The sequence below is a fragment of the Macaca nemestrina genome, chromosome 2, assembly GCF_043159975.1.
Source record: "Macaca nemestrina isolate mMacNem1 chromosome 2, mMacNem.hap1, whole genome shotgun sequence".
Lineage (NCBI taxonomy): Eukaryota > Metazoa > Chordata > Mammalia > Primates > Cercopithecidae > Macaca > Macaca nemestrina.
Window position 1 is genome coordinate 29,536,649 of NC_092126.1, and position 24,177 is coordinate 29,560,825.

Genomic DNA, 24,177 nt, shown 5'->3' on the forward strand with positions numbered 1-24,177 from the left:
AGGCTATCTTTCCTCTGTCAGTATGGAGAACATGACCTCAAGCATATCCAGAGTTCTTAAAGTATTAGCCCCAAACAACAAGGTTTCCCCTCAAAAATATAGGAGTTCCCTTTCACTCTAACATCGAACTATCAAGTTGAAGCTTTTATTCTGAGGACGATCCTTTTAATCTAGCTTTGAGAGAAAATTAGTTTCTGGGAGGTGCTGCTAAGGTGATATCTATTAAAATTAGACAGAAATGGCAGAGCGGCTCTCTACTGCTTTGCACAGATATCCTCATAGGCAAGCCAAATTCCCCTTTCTCTTCTGTGTACATTTATGTACATTTAATAATAGTACTGTAATTATTTAATAATTATTATTACAATGATAGTATTGTAATTATCAGATGGAGCTTTGCAGTGCTGCCCAATGTACGACCCACAGACTTATTCGTAGAATAAATCCCTTGACGGAATCCAGTCATTTTATTTTATGAATATAAACTTATAATTAATTTTATTCAATACCAAATGAACAACCCAACCAAGTTAGTTGATCTAACATTTAATAACTCAATAGGTTATTTGTAAATAGTTCTTGATCACATGTAAATATGAAAGTTTATTAAATGACACATTGTTTACCCCTGAGAATTAAAAAAAGAATTTGTGTTTTGAGGGTCATTTTCTGCCCAAAGGAGACCCCTCATGTGTAACAGACCACAAACCATTCTTTAAGGATGAGTACTTTGGGAGCCCTACACTGCAGATGAATGAGCCATGCCTGTAGACCAGAATATTGGCTTGCTAAATTCTTTCCGGATTTATTTTCTTTTGTTATTCTTGAGCTTTTAGGTAAGTTTGTTTACTTGTTCCCACTGTGCTGAGAGATCTTAAAGAAGAGCCTACATCTACATCTGAATTAAGAGTACTGAGAGATAAGTCCATCACATTTGAACTAGAAGTTAGAGAAGAGAAGGAACAGGGGCTTCTGTGTGGCATATGGTTACTGGGAGGTCTCCCAAGGGAAATAAATATGCATCTTGGAAATGGAGAGAAGTTTACAGGCACAACCACCTCTCTCCCATTTGGAGATTCTTTGTATTGGCCAATTTTAGAGAATTGGGTCTTATTTTCTTAAAGATATCACTAGATGCCATTAGATGGCCAATAAAGATAAGGTCAGAAAATTGACCTTTGAAATTGGTACCGTGAAGGTTGTTGATGGTCTTACAAAAGCAGTTTTTGTGAAGTGGCAGGAGTAGAAGTCATTCTAGAACTTGCTGAAGAGTGAATTCCATAAAAATGTAAAAGTAGCATTTGCAAGCCACTCTTGGGAAGCCAGGCTGTGAAAAGGTGGGGACAATGGGGTAATAGCAGGAGTTCCAGAGTCAAGGAATTGTGGAGATGGGAGATAATAAAGCATTTTTGTGTTACGGGAAAGATCATTTAGGAAGATAAAGATTGATGATGAAGTGGGGACAGAGAATGAGCAACTGAGCAAAGACTTTAAGAAAGTGAGAAGTGATAAGGGATGAGATCTGGAGTATGTGTGCAGCTACCAACATTTGAAAGGGGAAGGGATATTTCCTTCATTTTAATAGTAAGAAAGAAAGAAAGAGATAAGTACCCTTGCAGACAGCTTTGGATCACCAATTTTGGTGATGAAGAAAGTAACAAAGTTTCCATCTTTTAGTTTCTATGTTCATAACGACACTAGATTATTAGCTAAAATGAGAGGGAAAGAAATGAGAGTAAAACAAATTTTAAAATACTGATTAATTTTTTAATGTAGAATTATGGAGTAATGTTCAGATGCCATTTAAGGTCTCTGATGTTTTGGTTTATTCCTCAGCTATGAGGAATAAGCTATATCTGCTCCCTTCTTCATGAGCAGATATGGAAAGGGCAAGAAAAGTCAAACCAAGGTTAGAATTTTACAAAGTTTATACAGCAGAATGATACAGGGCAAGAGCATTTGAATATTTGGTAGGGAGAAATTAAGTTAATGAATCATGAAATCTAAGCTAGAAAGGAAGGAAAGTGATAAGATAAATGAGTTGAAGGATTATGAGTAAGCAACAGGATCAATGGATTTACAGCCATGAAGTAGGAAGTACCAGAATTATGGGAAGTTGTGGTTGGAGAGAAGAATATATGCATTTGAGATTTTGGAGTGGGTGGAGATGGAAAGGTCAGTGCAAAGAGAAGTGAAGAAGCTGAGAAGCCAAGTTCCCAAGAATGATGACAGGAAATAAAGATACCGAGGCCAGGCCAGGCACGGTGGCTGTAATCCCAGCACTTGGGATCTGCCAGGCAGGCAGATCACCTAAGGTCAGGAGTTCGAGACGAGCCTGGCCAACATGGTGAAACCCCATCTCTACTAAAAATACAAAAATTAGCTGGGCATGGTGTCGTGAACCTATAATCCCAGATACTTGGGAAGCTGAGGCAGGAGAATTGCTTGAACCTGGGAGGCAGAGGTTGCAGTGAACTGAGATCGAGCCACTGCATTCCAGCCTGGGCGACACATCCAGACTCCATCTCAAAAAAAAAAAAAAAAAAAAAAAAATACAGAGGCCAAAAGTTAGTGAAAGGTGGAAAGTGGCTAGGAAAATATCTGTAAATGATCACCATGGGAAAAAGACGATGACCTATCTAGAAGGATTGAGCCTCAAAGATGCAGTGTAGGAGGAAGAAGGGAAACTTTGATCTAAAGAAAGCATAGTGTAGAGGGGGACACAATGTCTCCTCCCAGTTGTGAAGGGTAGAATGTGCTAAGAAAAGAAGAGAGAGTGAAAGGGTTGCCGAGTAATGAGGTCCTCAGAGGACATCCAGGTTTTAGTCCATGTGGTGGTGTACATTTTATTGGAGAATATGAGGCTGTAGTGCTATTTATCTCCCAAAAGAGAGGTCAAGATTTGAAAATGAGGGAAGTGGATGGCTGTGCCAAAGTTGTCCAGGGATAAGAGTTCAAAGAATGGAGAATGAGGAAAGAACAAGTAGAATTGTGAGGTATGATGGAATTATTCCTAGTTACTGCATTTTCTGTAAACACAGCCACAATCATGTCTCCTATTGAGTATCCACAATGTATGAGGCATGTATTGTATATGCATTATCTCATTTAAACTTTACAACAAACTGTGAGGAAAGTTGCCTCATTGTCCATTTCACAAAGGATGAAATTCAGATTTAGAGAGACCATGTAACTTGCCCCCAAATATACAGATTTTAAATGACAGAGCCTAACCACTATTTTATATTGCCCATCACTTAGTAACAGATGTATTCCTGAATGAGTCTATCACAATCGGAATTTTTGCAAACCATGCCAGAGTTGCAATTCACAACATTTCTGGGAATACTACTGCAAATCCTTTGTTAATGCAAAAATAACTGCCCCAAATGGACACCTCCTCAGTAATCTGTTTGTCCAATCTCAATATGCTTGAAGCATGATTAATTTTTATTGAAAGGTGTAGTTACATAGTATTCTAGGTCAGAGATGATCAAAGACTTTTACGGACAATAAGTTTTCTAACTTAAAAAAAAAAATTCAAAACTCAATAAGGTCAGTGGCAAAAGCAAGAATTACACCAAGGTATTATGACACTACTCACTATAAAACATTGCAATTCCTTACTCATTAGCAGAGTTTTATTTTTCATGGGATGTATTTCAAATGAGGATGTGCTATAAGTAGAAAACAATACATACGGGTTCATTAGTCTTGCTCTTTTAAAGATAAATGCTGTATGTGGGATAAATGCTGTGAGCAAGAAATTATAAGCAGGTTCCCATATGCTAGATATCTATTTCCACAGCTCCTATCATCATGGTTTCTGGGCACTTTGACAGATAGATGAGGCTAATTCAGGCAATGCAGTACATTCAGAGAGTAGGTGAAAATCCTCTTTCTCTTTTGCTCCCTGCCTCAAAAAAACAATAATTAATTGGAAAGCTAAAAGAATGAAAGATTTCCTAGAATAGAAAACTAACAGAAAAGCCACGCAGAAGAAGCAGTTTTAATCTTTTTGTTACAAGTAATAATGTTGACTGTATTACCCTTTGATCAAGGTGTTTGGGAATGTATCCTAAGTAAATAATCCTCAGTGTGGAAAACGTTGTATGCTAATCAACACAGCATTAGATAGGGGAAAAATACAAGAGCAAACAAGAAAGAAAAGTGTTCAAAAGTAGGAGATAATTGTGAATAATTTATGGTATTCTCTGAATATTGTGTAGAGTTAAAATCACATAGTAAAAACTGTGCACAAACCATAAGAATTTCATTCTTTGGAAAAATCCTTAAAATACAATGTTAAATGAAGAAAGTAGACTACAATATTATATAAATAATGTGATTAAAGCTGTAAAAAGAAAAATACAATGCATAGAGAAAAACTTGGGTTTCAGTGTTGATACAGGAGTGATTTTTTTATTATTTTAATTTTTCTGTATTTTTTAAATTTCCTTTGAGAAAAATATCTTATTTTAAAAAATAATAATGTAGGAATTTGGAGATTTAAGAGCTTGAAATTCTACCAATAATGACAAGTACCCCATTACTGGCAAACCCTGTAGTATTTTTAATAACATTTTAATCAAATTTTCCCAGTTTTTACATATGTTAAAGTGCATCAAAATGTGGACAGTTTGATGAATTTCGACAATTGTACATACCCATGTAACCACACCACAATCGAGATAGAGGACATGTCCATCATTCCCAAAAGTTTCTTTATGCCCCTTCCCAGTCAAATCTTCCCCCACTTCTTGAACAGGAAACAACTGATCTGTTTTCTATTACTATGATTACTCACTGTTCCTGTTCTAGAATTTTATGTAAGTGGAATTGTACAGTTTTTATTCTTTTCTCTCTGGCCCCATTCACTCGGCATCATGTTTTGAGGTCAATCCACCTTGTTGCATGTATCAGTAGTTTGTTCCTTTGTATTGATGTGTATGCATATGCCACATTGTGTGTATGTACCATATATGTTGATCTATTCATTTGTTCATGGTCATTTAGGTTGTTTTCATTTGGAAAGATGTTTTGGACATTTGTGTTCAAATCATTCTGTGGACATATGTTTTCATTTCTTTTTTTTTATTTTATTTTTCCATAAGCTATTGGGGTACAGGTGGTATTTGGTTACATGAGTAAGTTCTTTAGTGGTGACTTGTGAGATACCCAAGCAATATACACTGCACCATATATGTTGTATTTTATTCCTCACCCCCCCCCACCACACCCACTCTTTCCTCCAAGTCCCCAAAGACCGTTGTATAATTCTTATGCCTCTGCATCCTCTTTGGTGCTAAAAGCTAAAAGAATGAAAGGACCCAAGAGGTCTGCCTTGCATTCTACCAGTGGAATTCCTATGCTGTATGGTAAGTGCATATTTAACTTAAGGTTTAAATTAAAAAAAAAAAAAAAAAACTTTCACAAGCGAAAATCTTTTCAACCTTAGAATAGGCGAAAATTTTTTAGAGGGGATGCAAAAAGCACAAGCCATAAAAGAAAAAATTTATATATAGGACATCATCAAAGTTAAAAATTTCTGTCCTTCTAAAGACAGCACTAAGGAAACAAAAAGACAAGCAGCAGACTGGCAGAAAATATTTACAATACATGTATGTGAAAAAGAATTTGCATTTGAATACATAAATAACTTTTACGAGTCAATGGTAAGAACTCAAACATCCAATAAAAACAAGGCAAAAGATTTGAACAGATATTTCTTCAAAGAAGATAAACATGCATATGAATAAATGCTCAATATCATTAGTCATCAGGAAAACGCAAATTAGAACGATGATGAAATATCATTACACTTCTACTAAAATGTCTACAATTACAAAGATTGATAATACCAAATGCTAGTGACTATGTGGAGCAACTGGAACTCTCAGACGGTGTGTATTTTTAGTGGAATGATTCATCTCACATTGGTATCTTAAACAAGTGAAGAATTATTCCTTTAAGTCAGGGCCTGAGGTTTAATTAATGTTCATATTTAGTCCTTTTCTCATTATACCTTCAGATTTTGCTAATTTCCATGGCTAGATTATTGTGTATAACCTAGCTAAATATCAAATGGTCTCTACATCAGGAAAGACACAATTGTTATTGGCCTGGTAAGTTATTTTAAGATATCATCTCTATAACTACCAATTAATACATTCAATACCTCATTATCTTTGTTCTATTTTAATTTTCATAAATCATTTTGGAGGCCATACTGTATCTCCTTCTTACCATGTAAATCTTATAATGCCTTTGGTCAAAAGTAATAAAATTCAAATCAAACACAATTAGCAATTCATGAGTTATCTTTCAGTTTATACATCAATTCCAAAAGCTGACTCAATTTATAGACTCAATTAGAATGTCAACTGTGCTAGGTTGTGGGGTTTGAACTGTGACATTGGGAAAATTCAAACATGGTTTTATTTACTCTAGAACTTTAATTTCCTGTAATCCTCTCACAATCTATAACAGCACAATGATCTCTTTGAAGTGAAAACAGAGAATCACTCTTGAATTTTACTTCTCTACACGCCTTATTTGCTCTATTTTTGTGTTATTGTGATTTTCCAAACCTAAAATAATGATTTGAAGTACAACTGAGAGGAAAACAATTTAATATGTATTTTTAAATTCCAGAATAATTAAATTCTCACAATATTTTAATGATTTGGGAGATAATTAAACATAACATGTGATATCTAAGCTTAGATATCGCATGCATTCTGTGGTTTCCTAAATTTTCTGTAGATTTTACTCTGTATCAACTTACTGTCTCATTTTCAGTACCAATATTGATGGGCTCCGCTTCATTGTTTGATCCTTCCCAAATTTATTTAAAATGTAGTCACACATAGATTAAATCATATGTCAGAATTGTTCATGGTACACCCTGTACGTTCCTAAAGAAAGATATTTAATTAATTAAGAAAAAATAGTAGCATTCTGTAGCAAAAGCAAAAAATGCAAGATCAAAACTCCAGGTAGACTCTTTAAGCCATTATGAGTGAACTCTAAACCACAAACAATGGTAAATTCTTGGGAAAACTTTGCTTAACTGGCACTCACAATGCATATTAACTCAGAAGCACAACCCGGCCAAAAATATAAACCACTCAGTGGTTATAAATGTGAAAAGAAAATTAGCACATGAGCAAAAGGAAAAACACATCTTTGGTGTCAACCTTTCCATGAACTTCTCTGTTGTGATTACAGTTGTTTGCTGGGTTTTGCAAAGGTGTGATGGACAGGGGGAAATGTACACCTGGAGGGAACTGCGCAGCTGTCAATAGTTGCAGACTGAAACTATGTTAGGTATAATTGTGTTCATTGTTTGTATTTCCTGATTCACAGAGCCCCTTAAAGTCACTGCAAAGGGAGCAAGTCTTACAGAGGTTCCCAACCATGTCTGCATATGAGACTCACTAGAGTGTTTTCAAAAATATTCAAATGTCTGATTCTTTCTACAGGTTAATGAAATAAGAACCTCTGGGCATGGAGCCTGGATATCAGTATTTTCTAATAACAGCTGGTGATTCTGATGCATAGTTAGGTTTAAAAAACACTATATTAAAGCAAACGTTAGTAGCTTTTTCCAGCCCAGGCTTCTAAGATGATAGAGAAAGTAGGGACAAGATTGAAGGGCCCAAAGCTATTTCCAATTTATCAGAAAGTCCAAGAGAATTATACATGCAATGTACAATATCCAGGTTCCAATATCAACAGATAGTTGATCTGTAGTTATATTGGATCAATAGTGTATTGTGAAAGACAGCTGATGAACATAAAATGAAGAAATGAATTATTACATAAGAAAATATTTTTAGTACAACAGTTTAACCATTGACTCCATTTTGGGAAAAACTAAAAAGAGAATCTCTGAGATAGCTGTGGCTTTTGCCTATACAACATCCATTCTCCTTCTTTTGAAAACAATACCTCAATTTTGTAATGGGGAAATATCCCTTCCCCAATGTCAGTCTGAGTCTAATTGAACATACCATCTGATTCTGAGATGAACATGTGACTCAGACCTGGATAATGCCAATATTACAACCCTTTGGCCAGAATAGTGATTCAAACCCATGAAGATGATCTGAGTCAAGCCATGGGAGTGATCAGAAGTCAGCCCTGATACTTTCTAGCGTAGTAAGAAGGAAACCTGAGCCACAAATGAGAGAAAAGTCTGTGTTACTAAAAAGGCAATGAGGAGAAAAGCAGAGACTAGCAAAGAAGACAGATGAAACTGGTCTTGTGCTCATAGGCTTGTCAGTTATGTAACCGGGTAAATTTAATTTTGTTACATTTGTTCATTCATTCATTTATTTGAGGAAAGCAATTTTGAATAGAAATTCTGCTATCAGAAACCAAACAAGTTCTAATAAATATAAGATCCTGTATTAGTGAAATTATCAGAACTAATAGGACATCTAGAGATACTTTACTATTCTATTTTTCTTTGTTTATTTGATTGTTTGTTCAGACAAATTAAGGCTTTAATTTCCCAGAACTAGAACCTCAAGCAAATTTCTAGTCAGTCATTCAATCCATCAACAAGTATTTAATGAGCCCATCCGTATCTATCACTCTTCTAGGCATGAGAAAATGAAACTAAGTGGAAGGCTTTGTCCCCGCCTCCAGTAAGTTTACAAACTAGTCAGAAAGACATAGTAAGTATATTTGAAATAACTTGGAGAGAAGAAAGCTCATAAGTTTCACTCTAAAGGAATATTAATTAACATGCTTCAAGTGTTTTATGTGAGCCAAACATGAAACATTGTAGAAGAATCCTAAGAAATAAATAGTACAACCACTGCCCTCAAGGAGCTTACAGTTAAAGACATAAAACACTGATGGTAGAGATGATTTAAGGGCATTATAAAGCAACATGCCATAACATAATAATAAAAACAATACCTCAGTATTAAGGTCTGAATAGGTAGCATGGTAATTACCAATTTACTCTAATAGCTCAATTTCTTCCATGACTCTCAAGGGCTACCAACTTAAATTTCAGAGATTGGTGTTTAAACACTGGATCTGTAGGATTGGGGGGTGTTTTCCCAACTCTACCACAAATTCCAGCACTTCCATGTAGAAACAGATCACCTTCTAAAAAATAAATCCTAACAACTTTTCATAATTCTCCAGTTCTCCATCATTCTACAATTTTTCATCATTCTCTAATTGGTATCCTTTAACTTTTCTTCATTTTCTAACTCTCTATCAATTCTCTATACTGTTTACAGTTCAGTTTCCAAAGTTTTCCAAGTGTAGTATAATCTAGTTCTTGTGTTAAAGATACAGGAGGAAGTGAAACAATGACCACAGGAATGTAGAATTGGATTCACGTTGACAAAATCCATTTCTTTCTTCTTTTTCTTCTTGTTTTCTTTTTCCCTTAAACCTCCAAATCCAGACTTTTTTGAAAACAAACTACTATTGGATGAAGACTAGCTTTTGTACTCCAAAAGAGTAGTCTCTTAATCAAAATGACTCCCAAGCATATGTGCATCTGTGTTTATGTGTACATTTATCTGTGTATGTGTGTGTATGTGTATGCATTGAGGGTTAAGATTTCAGACTCTGGAGCAGGGAGAGGTACCTGGAAAGACTAGGAACGAAATTTACCAAATATGGGTCCTTATTTACTTTACGTACTCCTTCATCACTTCTTCTTGTGGGGAAGGGGAGGGGTAGATTAGATTAGTACTGCAAATACGTACCAAGAACACAAAGAATATCTCAGTAATGGAATCAGAGAAAATCCAATAATTAAACGTTCCCTAGTGTCTATTCTGCTGCCTTACTTCCTTAATTTTCCTTTTCAATTCTTATTAACCTTTCTGTTAATGCATGGATAGGAGAACATGAGGCACTGAAATGGAAATTACATGATTTGGCTACTTATAACTCTTATTTTTAAATAAAAAGTTGACATTTAATTGAGAGATGGAATAATAAGGTTAAAATGCTAGCCAATGCGATCCCCACCCGCACACCCAGAATGGTCTCTTACCATGTCTTTGGTTTACTCTCTGCTTAGTCAGCTAAGCTGTTCTCATCTGATTGTTTCAGAAAAGGGATTTGACAACATAAAACAGAAAAAAAGTAATCATTTCTTGGGTTTTGAATTCAGAAGTCTAAACAATGAGGCAAAAGAGTAGAAAGGAGTCTTCTATATAAGATTCATAATATAGCAAACAATTTAGGATAAAATATGATGAAGTGCACAGCTTTCCCTAGGTTTCCATGGCCACTTTAGAAAATAGTATTCCCTGCATGTTGATAGAAGTCAAAGCCAAAAAAAAAAGCAACGCAAACCTAGACCTCGGTGTGTCTCCAAGGGAGGGGCATTGTCCATGCTTCTAGGCCAAGTTCAAGGCAAGGGCCAATTGCCTGAGAAGTTTATGGAATCTAGGTTGAACCAAAGGAGGCAAAACCTAAGAGAAAAAAAACGACTGCTATGTGCATTTAGGCAGATAGAGCCTTCGACAATATCAGAACTTCCCTCTTCTCAGGGTGGCAGAGGAAAACAAAATTGACTTTTGTTAAGTGTGGCTCAGACATAGCAAGAGAACCACTGAACCCAAAGTGATTGTGCTTACTGGAATAAGGCATATCTCCATGGTGACTCAAGTGGACTAATAGCTGCAGTCCAGATGGGACAACGTCACAGCCATTGTGAACAGAGATCACTGTGGATAAGGCAATGGATGTCTTCAAAGACACCTATAAGGGCAAAAGACATTGAAGACCAGATTTGCCTACTGCCACCTCTGCCCATGCAGAGTCAACCATATGCAAAATCTTAACATTAAATCATTTATAAAGACAGATGGTATATCTGTTAAGCTCTATAAAAAACTGACAGGTAGGCCGGGCGCGGTGGCTCAAGCCTGTAATCCCAGCACTTTGGGAGGCCGAGACGGGCAGATCACGAGGTCAGGAGATCGAGACCATCCGGGCTAACACGGTGAAACTCCGTCTCTACTAAAAAATACAAAAAACTAGCCGGGCGAGGTGGCGGGCGCCTGTAGTCCCAGCTACTCAGGAGGCTGAGGCAGGAGAATGGCGGGAACCCGGGAGGCGGAGCTTGCAGTGAGCTGAGATCCGGCCACAGCACTCCAGCCTGGGCGACAGAGCGAGACTCAGTCTCAAAACAAACAAACAAACAAACAAACAAACAAAAAAACCTGACAGGTATAGGTAATCAAAATCTATTATTCAGATGAATAATAATGTTCAAGTGACTGTTTCTAATGCAAAAACTTTTCTTTCATATTGATGATCACAAATTTCTGCGAGTGATCTCTTTCTAAAATGAAGCTGATCAAAATTTTACAACTGACAAATATGATCAATAGCCAACACAAACCTTAGAGTAATAAAATCTGAAACTGTTGCACTTCACCCTCTTAAAAACAAAGACAGGACTGAAATATTTGCAAGCCAACAGGCACCAATGGCATGGCTTCAAACAAGGCTCAGTAATAGTGCCATTTTCCTTACTCCCAGAGCAATGAGTGGATGACTTAAGACCAGAGCAGAGTAAACCTCTGAGCTATTGTGCTGGAAGTAAATTAAAAAGCATTTATAATGTCACTCATTTGCTACCTCCACACTTGCGTAATATTTACATCATATTGCAGTATGCTGCTTTGAAATGCCTTGTATATTTCCAGGATCTATGCTTACTGCCATCAACCAAAGCTGTTTGAGGACAGGGACTGTGTCAAATTCAATGGAAACCTCTTAATTTCGTTAGACTTTTCTCCTGTATTGATATTGTTTCCATTTATTCTTCTTATAGCTCTCTTTGCACTTTGCTCCTTGACTTGAAACATTCAGTAAATAATTACTGACCACCCACTATGTGGGATGTAAGGTCCTAGGCCCTGAGAAAAATTATGTAAAGAAGAAAGACAAAGTTTTGGCTCGCATTGAGTCTACAATCCAGTGCAGAAATTTAATTTTTAAAAAAGAATACATGAATTAAACAAGTTCAGATTGTGACTGGTGCTAGGAAGAGAGTAAAATAAAATGCTATACTATAGCAGGATAATATGTAAAGCCTATTTTAATTTAGGGATATCAGGAAAGGCTACTCTGAAGAGATGTCTTGTGAGCTGAGACTTGAAGGATTATAATGAATCATATAATGATCATCTTGTAATGATCTGAACACAAAAGGGAACTGCAAATGCAAAGGCTCAGACATAGGATCAGTCATGCTTTTTGTCAAGGAGACCAGTGTTTCTTAGTCTGAATGATCTAGAGAGGGAGTGATAGAAGGTCCTAGGAAAGCAGAGAGGGATCAGCTTTCATTGGACTTTGTAGTACATATTGCCACTCTCCCTGTGATTCTTCTCTTCTCTTTCTGACCATTCCATCTTAATCTCCTTCATGAACTCTTCCTGCTCTGCCTGGCTCTCAAATACTGGTGTTTTCCAGATTTCAACCTTACCTCTATTTTTCCCCTTCTGGTTTTTCCCAGATTTTCAGCACTCTCAACCATTTGCTGGAAACTCCAAAATCATTATTTCCAGTTGTACAGTGTACTAATTATGACTTTAAAGCCCCAATGATGGCCGAAGAACTACACAAATGTCAACATAGAAGAGTTGTCCGAAGCCAGGCATGGTGGTCCACACCTGTAATCCCAGAACTTTCAGAGGCTGAAGCAGAAGGATATCATGAGGCCAGGAGTTCAAGGCCTTGGCCTTCCAAATTTCTGGGATTACAGGTGTGAGCCACCATGCCCAGCCCAGAGCAATATTTTTAAATGGCAGTCATATCATGTTTCTTATCCAATGTTTTCTCATTTCTCTTAAGTATCATCCAAATTCTTTACAATGATTCACCATCTACCACCACGAACATCATATTTCATCTCCCCTCTGTCCCTTTTGCTCACTCTTCTCCAGCCACACAGGCCTCCCTACTTCTCCTTGAGCATGCCATGCAAGCCCTCAATCATGGCTTTGTCACAGGCTGTTCTCTCTGCCTTAAAAGCTCTTCCCCTCCGGATGCACATGGCTCACTCTTTAACTTCCTTCAGATTCCTTCTGTGACAATCTTACATAAAATAGAACACCCACCTCCCCCATCACTTTCTATGGCCAATACTCTGCTTTATTTTCTCTTTACTACCTTTATTTCTCTATTTTCAGCACAATTCTAAATTAAGCGGGTATTTTTAAAATTTATCTGCCTCCTCCATTAGCATATAAAATTTATGACAGGGATTATTTTCTTAGTCATCTTCAGTCTTCTGCTCCCACAACAGTACTTAGCACACGATAGTGGTTCACTAAATATTCCTTGAATGAATTAGCAAATCTCCATGCCCCTATATAGGCTATTTTTTTGTGTGTCTGACATATTACACCTTTTCTCTTGGTGTAATTCACTCTTCTCAGCATGGATACATCAGTGAACAAGTTGGGTGTAATGCACTGGTGCGAAGTGTGAGATATAAAAAACTCCCTTTCAATCTTCATCAAAGGTCTGCTGTAGAAGAAAATCGGCAGCCAAATTCTTATTCTTCTCACAAGCAAAATATGCTTGTATCACAAGTCCTTCAGGAATTCCTACCTTTCTATAGCTTCTTTTTCCTGAGGTGTTACTTGAATGTAGTTCATAGGACCATTTCCAGGTTCTGCAATTCCTCCACTGCCACCTCCACCTCCTCCTCCTCGACCATCAGCTTCTCAGACTGGTTCATTTGACATCTGAATAAAATGCTCCTTGTGTTGGCTAATTTGCTGAAGTAATTGAGGATTCTCTCCACCTATCTACTGTAGTAACGCTGGAAGTAGGGAAGTATTCTGTTGAATAATTTGTCTCATCTGTTGAAACTGAGGCTGATTCCATAAAAATTCAAGGGGATGTTCCAGAACTTGTTGTTGTCGTTGCTGTCGTAGTTGCTGCAACTGCAGCCAGTGTTGAAGACTGAGGAACCCCAGTACTAGCTGCTTGGTGGGGGTCAACCACAACCTGATTTTAACTCCAGGGATTCCCATTACAAGACACTCCACTGCCCTGTCAAGGTTCTTGAAACTGGCTCTCGGGGCTGCAATTACTTCCTCTCATTCATAGCCCATTGGCGTGATCTCAGTTACCATATTCTCATAAGGCTGACCTGTCACAAGTGCACTCGTTGCATCTTCGAAAAGGTTTGACCAAGAAGAATCTCACAATGTACAATCAGTTGATGTCGGCCTAGTAGCCACTGGTGTCTCTGCTGGCTTTTCTGCAGCTTTCTTTTGTTTAGTTGCACTAGCAGGTGCAGGTTCAGAAGACACTGTCACTGATACTGGAGTGATAAATGCGGGTGTGAAAGTGGGAGCCAAAGCAAGGACAGGGGTTGGAGCCTGAGCCACAGTTGTTGCTGTGGAGGAAGTTAACTGCTGTAGTGCTGGCAGGAGCTGACTGCTGAGTTGTAGCTGGTGCTGGTGTTGACACTGCTTTGGGTTTGGTCACCATAACCATAACCACCACAAAGATTTTCTCATCAATTTTATATTCTTTGAGAGAAGCATCATCATTGAGGATTTCGCCTGCATAAATTAATTTTTGACCTGCTACCGGAGAGGCATCTTTCGCCTTTTCAGATTCTATCTTCTCTTTCAGTGCTTTCACTGTCTCCTCCGGGTCAATGTCTATCTTGAAGCTCTGCGGCTGGAGGGTCTTCAGGGTGACCTGCATGGGGCCACTGCGTAGCTCGGCTGCGGGGCCTGCGCCGGGTGCTGGCTGCTGGTTGGTGGGGGGCGGGTCTGTGGCCTCGTTAGATAACTTTTCATTTCTCTTGGAATAATCCTTAGATATGCAAATGATGAGTTGTATAATAAATGTATAGTTATTTTAATAAGAAACTGCCAAAATGTTTCCAATGGGGCTGAGTCATTTTGCATTCCCACCAGGAAAGTGTGAGAATTCTAGTTATTTCACATCTTTACTGACACTTGGTATTATCATTCTTTGTTATTTATGCCAATCTATTTCTTATAGACGTCATGGCAGGCTAGTGTCTGCATAACTAGAGCAGAATTCAGGGACACTTAGGCCTTACAGAATAACAAGAACTGATCTGCAAATGCGTTTGCATAGCAGCTTGATGAGGCCCATATAGTCGAGCCTGGGGCAAAGAAAATAGCCAAGGCTTTCTGTACCCAAGAGCTGAAAGGGCACAACAAAACCAAAAGGACTGTAGGATTTAGAAGATAAGGATGCACAGGATAAGGATGCAGCCAGAGATCACGGTTGGACTACAAATGTTAGTAGTGAACAGCAGCACAAAAATATGGAGAAGTAGTGATCTGATTAATGACTTGGGGTGTGACAATATTACAGAGAACAAAAATCCGCCTTCAGACTGATGCCATGTCCTCACAGAACTTAGATATAATCTTAGAGAGCAAAAGAAGAATAAAACTATGCTTTCCTTAAGTTGACAAAGCTTAAATTCTAAATCTACCAAGTTTATGTCCTGAAGTGACTGAATTTACTTAAGAATAGCAATATTAAGCTGTTGCCCAACAAGCAGTTTGTAGGTAAGGATGGAAATTCAAATTGTTTACTAAAAATACATTTGACTTCTGCATATTTGTATTTTCTGTGTGAAAATTCACCCACATCATAACAACATGTTTCCACCTATTCAGATGTCCTTGCTTAAAAAAAACTGTCCATCTTTGAGTTTCATGTGTATTTGGTAGTGATCATGACATATATATTAGAAAAATGTGTAATAAAAGAATATTTCTGTAATCCCAGCACTTTGGGAGGCCAAGGCAGGCAGATCCCTTGAGGTCAGGAGTTTGCGACTAGCCTAGCCAACATGGTGAAACCCCATCTCTACTAAAAATATAAAAATTAGCCGAGCCCAGTGGCGTGTGCCTGTAATCCCAGCTACTCGGGAAGCTGAGGCAGGAGAATCACTTAACCCAGGAGGCCGAAGTCGTAGTGAACCAAAATTGCACCATTGCACTCCGGCCTGGGAAAGAGAGGGAGACTCTATTTAAGAAAAAAAAAAAAAAAAAAGATTTCAATTAAGACTCTAAAACAACAACTTGATATAGTTTTTGTTTTCTTTTTTTTAATTATTATACTTTAAGTTCTAGGGTACACGTGCACAATGTGCAAGTTTGTTACATATGTATACATGTGCCATGTTGGTGTGCTGCACCCATTAACTCATCATTTACATCAGGTATATCTCCTAATGCTATCCCTCCCCCGTCCCCTCACCCCATGACAGACCCCGGTGTGTGATGTTCCCCTTCCTGTGTCCAAGTGTTCTCGTTGTCCTATTCCCACCAATGAGTGAGAACATGCAGTGTTTGGTTTTTGTCCTTGCAATAGTTTGCTGAGAATAATGGTTTCCAGCTTCATCCATGTCCCTACAAAGGACATGAACTCATCCTTTTTGATGGCTGCATAGTATTCAATGGTGTATATGTGCCACATTTTCTTAATCCAGTCTATCATTGATGGACATTGGGTTGGTTCCAAGTCTCTGCTATTGTGGATAGTGCTGCAATAAACACATGTGTGCATGTGTCTTTATAGCAGCATGATTTATAATCCCTTGGGTATATACCCAGTAATGGAATGGCTGGGTCAAATGGTATTTCTAGTTCTGGATCCTTGAGGAATTGCCACACTGTCTTCCACAATATGGTTGAACTAGTTTACAGTCCCACCAACCGTGTTAAAGTGTTCCTATTTCTCCACATCCTCTCCAGCACCTGTTGTTTCCTGACTTTTAATGATTGCCATTCTTCTGCCAGTTTTCAAAGGGAATGCTTCCAGTTTTTGCCCACTCAGTATGATATTCGCTGTGGGTTTGTCCTAAAGAATTCCTATTATTTTGAGATACGTCCCATCAATACCTAGTTTATTGAGAGTTTTTAGCATGAAGGGCTGTTGAATTTTGTCAAAGGTCTTTTCTGCATCTATTGAGATAATCATATGTAGTTTTTGTCTTTGGTTCTGCTTAAAAACAAAAACAAAAAAAAAATGAAAAAGCAAGCTTTCAATTATGACTCTAAAACAACAACTTGATATAGTTTTTTGTTGTTGTTCTTGTTTTTGTTGTTTGAGACGGAGTCTCGCTCTGTTGCCCAGGCTGGAGTGCAGTTGCGTGATCTCAGCTCACTGCAAGCTCCGCCTCCTGGGTCCATGCCATCCTCCTGCCTCAGCCTCCTGGGAAGCTGGGACTACGGGTGCCCGCCACCTCATCTGGCTAATTTTTTGTATTTTTAGTGGAGATGGGGTTTCACCGTGTTAGCCAGGATGGTTTTGATCTCCTAACCTCGTGATCCACCCGTCTCAGCCTCCCAAAGTGCTGGGATTACATGCGTGAGCCACCGTGCCCGGCCAACTTGATATAGTTTTATGGTTTAGAGAGAATTCCTCTGCAGTGGAAATGTTAACGGCTTTTATAAAAGTAATGAACATAAGCCTGACATTGGTACATATATAGTGTAAAAATATACATCATTAAAGACTTCTATTTAATATCAAGTATTTTTATGAATATATTTAAAATGAGAGATCATAGCTGTGTGTATGTGTGTTTTTGTGTGTGTATACATTATTATATTAATTATAATATATATTATATTTTTTTTCTGGTACTTATTTTCTATAAAGTCTCCATAAACACTGAATTAGTGAATACTAAGCCATTCACTAATTTCCCTGTGGGAAATACAGAGCTGGGTTCCTGTGAACCTTTGGTCACATTTTCATTAAGTAATCAACATATAACTTTGTTTTATGTGTGTTTCTATTTAAGGAAATCCTATTTAATACATAGAGTTGATTCAATAACATTGAACTCACAGTCAAAAGCACTGTAACTCATGCCTGATATTCATGTTAGATAAATAAAGCTTATGTCATTTTCTTCATAAGGTACATTACAGACTTCTTCTGCTTGGAAACACTAGATAGCACTTCAGTGCCTCAGCACTATACTTGGGGCCATTTAAAACAGAGAAATCACCAAAAGCACAAAAATGCAAAAATAAAAAGATGTGGCACTAAATAGACAATAAAAAGAATGCTTGTTTAGGGAACGAGAACTGAACAAGTAGGCAGGGTTTTTTCCTGTCCAACCTCAGCTGGGATGAGGTTGGGTGCAAGAAACTGCATGTCCTCAAATGGCAGTGAAAGTGCAACAAGTACTGATTTTGGAGTTACAGGTAAATTTCAGTGAGTAGGCAATACGCAATCCAAATATGCAATCCACAAATAAGGCTTGACTGTACATGTGTGTGAGTGTTGTGTGTGTGTAGTGGATAGTGTGCTCCTTGAAGATGCAAATATTGCTGACATACCTTTACATAAAAATAGTTATGTATGGATACCTTATATTGAACAATCAGTATTTTCTAAATTCGATATTGGTAGATAAAAGGAATTTAACTAAGGCTGTTTCTCTCCGGAAGTGTGTTAATAACTTATAAATAATCATTTAACCTCAGACTTTCCCTAGACTAGATGAAGTAATTTGCATAGTTGATGTTACCTTTGTGAAACAATTTTCTCTAAAACACGAATACCCCAGAATTCGGAAACCAGTCACCTATTGTTATATGTCCTGTTTGCCAGGCTTAGAAAGCTTATTGCTTGGAGTTGGGTCTTTGTGGCCATTCCTTAGGGAACCTCCCAATTTAAGACTATAAGATTCCTTGTTATATCATACTTAGCACCCTGATTTATCCTTTCACTTTCTATTTCTTCCCCAACTCCTTCTGGAAAAAGCCAATACAATACCATCCATATTTTAAATGAACTTATGTAAATTTTTATCAAATATAAAACTCTTTCTATACTTTTTTTAGACGGAGTCTTGCTCTGTTACTCAAGCTGGTGTGCAATGGCGCGATCTCTGCTCACTCACCCTCCGCCTCCTGGATTCAAGCAATTCTCCAGCTGATTTTCATTTTTTTGTTTGTTTGTTTTCTGGGTATTTTTGTTGTTGTTGTTGTTGTTTGTTTGGTTTTTTGAGATGGAGTCTCACTCTGTCACCAGGCTGGAGTGCAGTGGTGCGACCTTGGCTCACTGCAACCTCTGATTCCCTGGTCCAAGCAATTCTCCTGCCTCAGCCTCCCAAGTAGCTGGGATTACAGGCACTCGCCACCATGCCCAGCTAATTTTTGTATTTTTAGTAGAGACGGGGTTTCACCATGTTGGCCAGGCTGGTCTTGAACTCCTGAGCTCATGATCTGCCCACCTCAGCCTCCCAAAGTGCTTGGATTACAGGCATGAGCCGCTGTGCCCAGGCCTATACTTTTAATATATTTTATTGGCTCAGGGAAGATATGTAATTGGTCATTCATTCACTTGTTTTAAAAACTCATTTAAGAAACGATGATTGCATCACTATTACGTCCTAGACCATGATCATTCTCTGTGTAGGAGTCCATCGTCAACATAAATGCCATCCAGCCAGCCCTCTGCTAGGTCTAATCATCTTGATTTGTATTTCTCCAATCATCTTCAGTTTCTTTGTGTTTCTTTTTTATTATCTTCTTTCTTGTTCTGAAGATCTGCTTTTGGTTCAAAAGCTCAGAACTGAATTCAGCAAACATCTGACCTAGTGCAGATAAAACCAATGACCCACAATATATTACCTTGGTATTAAGACAAAAAAAGTATAAATTTTTCTAATTATAAAACTAATAAATTTTATTGCCCTAAAATACTTGAAATGGTAAATTTACAAGGAAGAGAATAATACAAAATAATAAAAATCCCTCTAATCCCAGCACACAGAGATAATCCTCTTTATAATTTGTTGTATTTCCCTCCTATGCATATTGTTCTAAATAGTTCCAGTAGACAACTTACGCATTTTTTCTTTTCCACTATTGATAATTTAAATTTTTAACAAATATCATAATATTCTGTTTTATAATGACATAATTTAATTACTCATTCCCATGATGCCAAACATATTTCTTGCAATTATTTAACATATATATAGTTGATTCATTAATATGGAACTCAAAGCCAAAAGCACTACAACGCATGCCTGATATTCGTGTTACATGAATGAGGCTTTTTTACACACATAAGTTTGTCATTTTCCTCATAAGATACATCACAGGGGCTTCTGCATGGAAACACTAGACAGCACTTAGTGCCTCGGTGCTATACTAAGTAAAATTATACTCAATAACGTTGCAAAAGATTCGCAGACTATTCAAGTAAAGTCTTAGTCATTTTTGTGGTGGTTGAATATGGCCTGTTATTTCTGATTGATATACACAATGTAAAATTTATTCTTGGAAACTATAATACTCTGTGTTCTCTTACTTTCATTTGTGTTTATCAAGGTTGCTTCAAATTTATTTCTATTAAACGTGTGGATTTGGTAATGGAACTTTAAATGACTGTATTTATAAATAAGTGAAACTTGAACAGAAAATACATAGAATAACATCTCTGCTATAAACAAAACAAATAAAAAATATGTTTTTAAAATAAAGAATGTTAGGATAATACCAAAAACGAGCAGGAAGTTTATATATGCTAGAGTTCAAATTAGCCAGTAAAGATGACAACATTTGGCCTATTTAGGGCAGTTTATGTAACAATAAATTACATATTTTATATCATGCATGATGACTAAAAAAAAAATTAGAGCTCTTATTACTCAGATCAACATTTTCAAATATAAGTATTTACTTTGTCATTTTAATCAAGGCAAATATTCTCACCCCTTAGTATTTACTGAGCCTCCCACTCACCCTAGGGAACATGGCAGTGCGCTTCAGTTTGCTTTGTATTTGCTGAAAATGGCAATTAACAAGTCAAAATAATTTTTATTTTAAACAAAATTGTTAACACACTGCTAATAGGTAAAATCATGTGTTCTGGGAAGTAATTTGTGGGCAAGTGGTCATGATACAAGCATTTTAAAATAGACTTCAAGGAAGGGACACCAAATTGGAATGTTGAAAAGTATGTAAATGTAGGTAATGTTGCATGGAAGTAAATCTCATCTATCATTCCTCCGGAAATGCATGTGGTAAGATGGCACTTCCCTACCTCCTTGAAGTGAGATGTGTTCATGTGACTTCCATGGGCCAATGAAATCTAAGGGTGTATGTCACTTCCAGATGACAATTTGAAGAACCACTGTAGAATTTGCCATGACTTTTCCTTTCCAGTGTGATTGTGGGTGCACATTTTGAGACAGAGACTTCATCTACTGAGTTCTTGGGTGACTAGAATGAACAGTACTACTGCTACTTTGCTTTGGAAATGTGGCATGAAATCTCAGTGGTTTCAAACATAAGAAATACACTTTCATTGTTTGAAACCACTGAGATTTGGGCTACTGTAGCATAACCCTGATTTATCCTAACTACTACCACCTCTATGAAAAAAATCTCCAGTAAAAAGACAAAAACATAAAATGTTTCTTATTCTCTGAGTAACTCTAGCTGCAAATGACCAACTAGAATTGTGGTGGGGATGTGGGTCTTGTGAACTGATTATTTTTTCAAAGCCTATGGATCTGCTAATATTTGACATTTGCCTTTAACACACACAAAACTGCTGGATTTTCCTTATTCTATGAGGTAAAATCCTCCTCTTAATTAATTTTATATTTTCTTTTTTCCATACTCATTCACCCCACAAACACATATTTGTTACCTAATATGAGCAGGTGATCTGAAGAATTCAAAGATGAGATGAAACTCATACTTGAGGTCTTTATCACCTAAGAATGGGGATAAAATATTCACATACATTAGTGTATAAAATAGGAAGTGAAGTCCCCCACTCATAATCCCATACTTGGGAACTGATTAATCTGCTGTATAGCTTTTTGGATTGTAATATACATATAAACATCTTTTTTTTATATAAATGAAAATGTATTCTATGTGATTTTCTGGAACCTGATATTTTCTCATTCTTTTAGAGTATCTTTCCACATGAATACACATAAATCAACCTCATTATTTTTTAATGGCTGTCTTGTATTACATTTAGAAATATCTCAGTTTCTATATCCAAGCTTTCTTTTGTACATCTTTTTAAAAGTATAATCACAAAGTGGATAGAATATTCTTATTTACAAAATACTTTTTACTACAAAACTACATACATTTATTCAAACTGAACATAATATTAAATTAAAGGAAAAGAACTCATCTAGGTAGGTCCTAATTCAAAGTTGCCAAAAAGGGAAAAATTGCCTGCTTGTTTGTTTATTTATATATTTATTTATTGTTGTTTTTGTAACTGAAATGTCCAAAGATCTGTTCTGGACATACCAGCTATGCTTCTTCCTCATTGTTTTGTTTCCTCTTTCATAACATTCATAGGTTGGAGCAGTTCAAGCATACATCCTCCAGACTCACACTCAGAATAAAAGAGTTTTCTACATTCCCAGGGGCTCACATACCAGTCCCAAAACTCTCTCAGGATTGACCAACTTTCAACTCATAAATAACACCCTTGAGGAGTCAATGTGGCTAGTGAAATTGGGTAGGCTTTTTTACCAGGCTTGGGTCTCATCTTCCCTCTCTGGAGTTGAAGTAATGAAGCACCTTCTTCAAAGCATGCTATGTGAGTGAGAAGGGGATTTGTTTATAAAGACAAGGAATGATAAGTGAGCATGGCCAAAAAATAATTAACATCCTCTACAGCCCCGCTGTATCTCCCTGAACTCCTATTAGCCCTCCCCACAGGCTGCCACTCTTAACACTCTCTCGTGTTCTCTCACAAATTGTCTATGCATCTGCAAGACACACATGCAAGTGGAATCACACTATATATTGCTTTTTGTTATTTCATTTTTCATCAATATTCTATCCTAGGCTTTATGTTTCAGCCCACAAAAATCTATTTCAGGCTTTTCAATGGCTGTATAATACTTCATTATAAGTATATACTATAAATCATTCAGCTAAACTCCTATTTATGGACATTGGGGGGTGGAGGCGTTATAATGACAAATAATGTTTCACTGAACATATTAGTATTAGTCTGTTCTTGCGTTGCCATAAAGAAATACGTGAGACTGGGTAATTTATAAAGAAACGAGGTTTAATTGGCTCATAGTTCTACAGGGTGTACAGGAAGCATGGTAGCATCTCCTTCTGGGGAGGCCTCAGGGAGCTTCAAATCATGGTGGAAGGCACAGCAGTATCTCACACCTCACATAGCAAAAGCAGGAGCAAGAGAGAGTGAGGCAGGAAGGTGCTGCACACTTTAAATGACCAGATCTCAGAACTCACCTCACTATGCAAGGACAGGGCCATAGGGGATGATGCTAAACCATTCCTGAGAAATTCACCCCCATGATCCAATCACCCCACACCAGGACCCACCTCCAACACTCGGGATTACATTTCAATATGAGATTTGGGTGGGAACACACATCTAAACTATATTAATACTTATACACAAATCTGGATGCATTTATTCAAGTTTATCTCCAGATTCAAATCTTAGACATAAAATTACCGGGTCAAGAGGACATCAGTATTTAAAATTTTAACACACATGTTTAAAAATAGAAATAAAATTAGAGGTTAAAGGTCTTTGCCCTCTCATCCACAGTATATGGGAATGCCTGAGTCTCACTGTATCTTTGTAGTTTTGCTCAAGTGATGGCTGAAAAACAGTATTTCATTTTTATTTTATTCTGAATGTCACACATTTTTATTGTCCAGACGAATGCCATTATCTGTGAATTGCCTATTTCCATGTTCATTTTCTTCTAGATACAAAATTTATCTTATTAAGTTATTAGTACATTAAGAAAAGTAGCACCTAATCTACTGCATTAACATATTTTTAAAAAACTTTTGACTCTTTTTATGCCATTTTTGTTACATTAAATTTTTTTAAAGCTTTATGTATTTATGTTTGTCAATCTCTTTTCTTATAGTTTCTGGATTTGGTATGTTACTTATAAATCACTTTTAAATTTACACTAAACTCACTATGTTTTCTATTCCTTCAATGGCCACATTTTTGTTTAAGTCATTGATTAATCTGCAATTATTGTTAGTCTTGGGAAGTGGTCATCATTAATCATTTGTTTCTCTCATCTTCTAGGTACATAGTAGATTGCATGTACACACCCAGTGGTAGATTGGAGCCAGATAAGTAGCTCTGGGCAAT

General features: G+C 37.1%; 1 pseudogene; it reads right to left on the bottom strand.

Moving 5' to 3' along the window:
* Positions 1-5,083: 5,083 nt before the first annotated feature.
* The window catches only part of LOC105465814 (UV excision repair protein RAD23 homolog B pseudogene), a 110,619-nt pseudogene continuing 91,525 nt past the window's right edge, over positions 5,084-24,177 (bottom strand).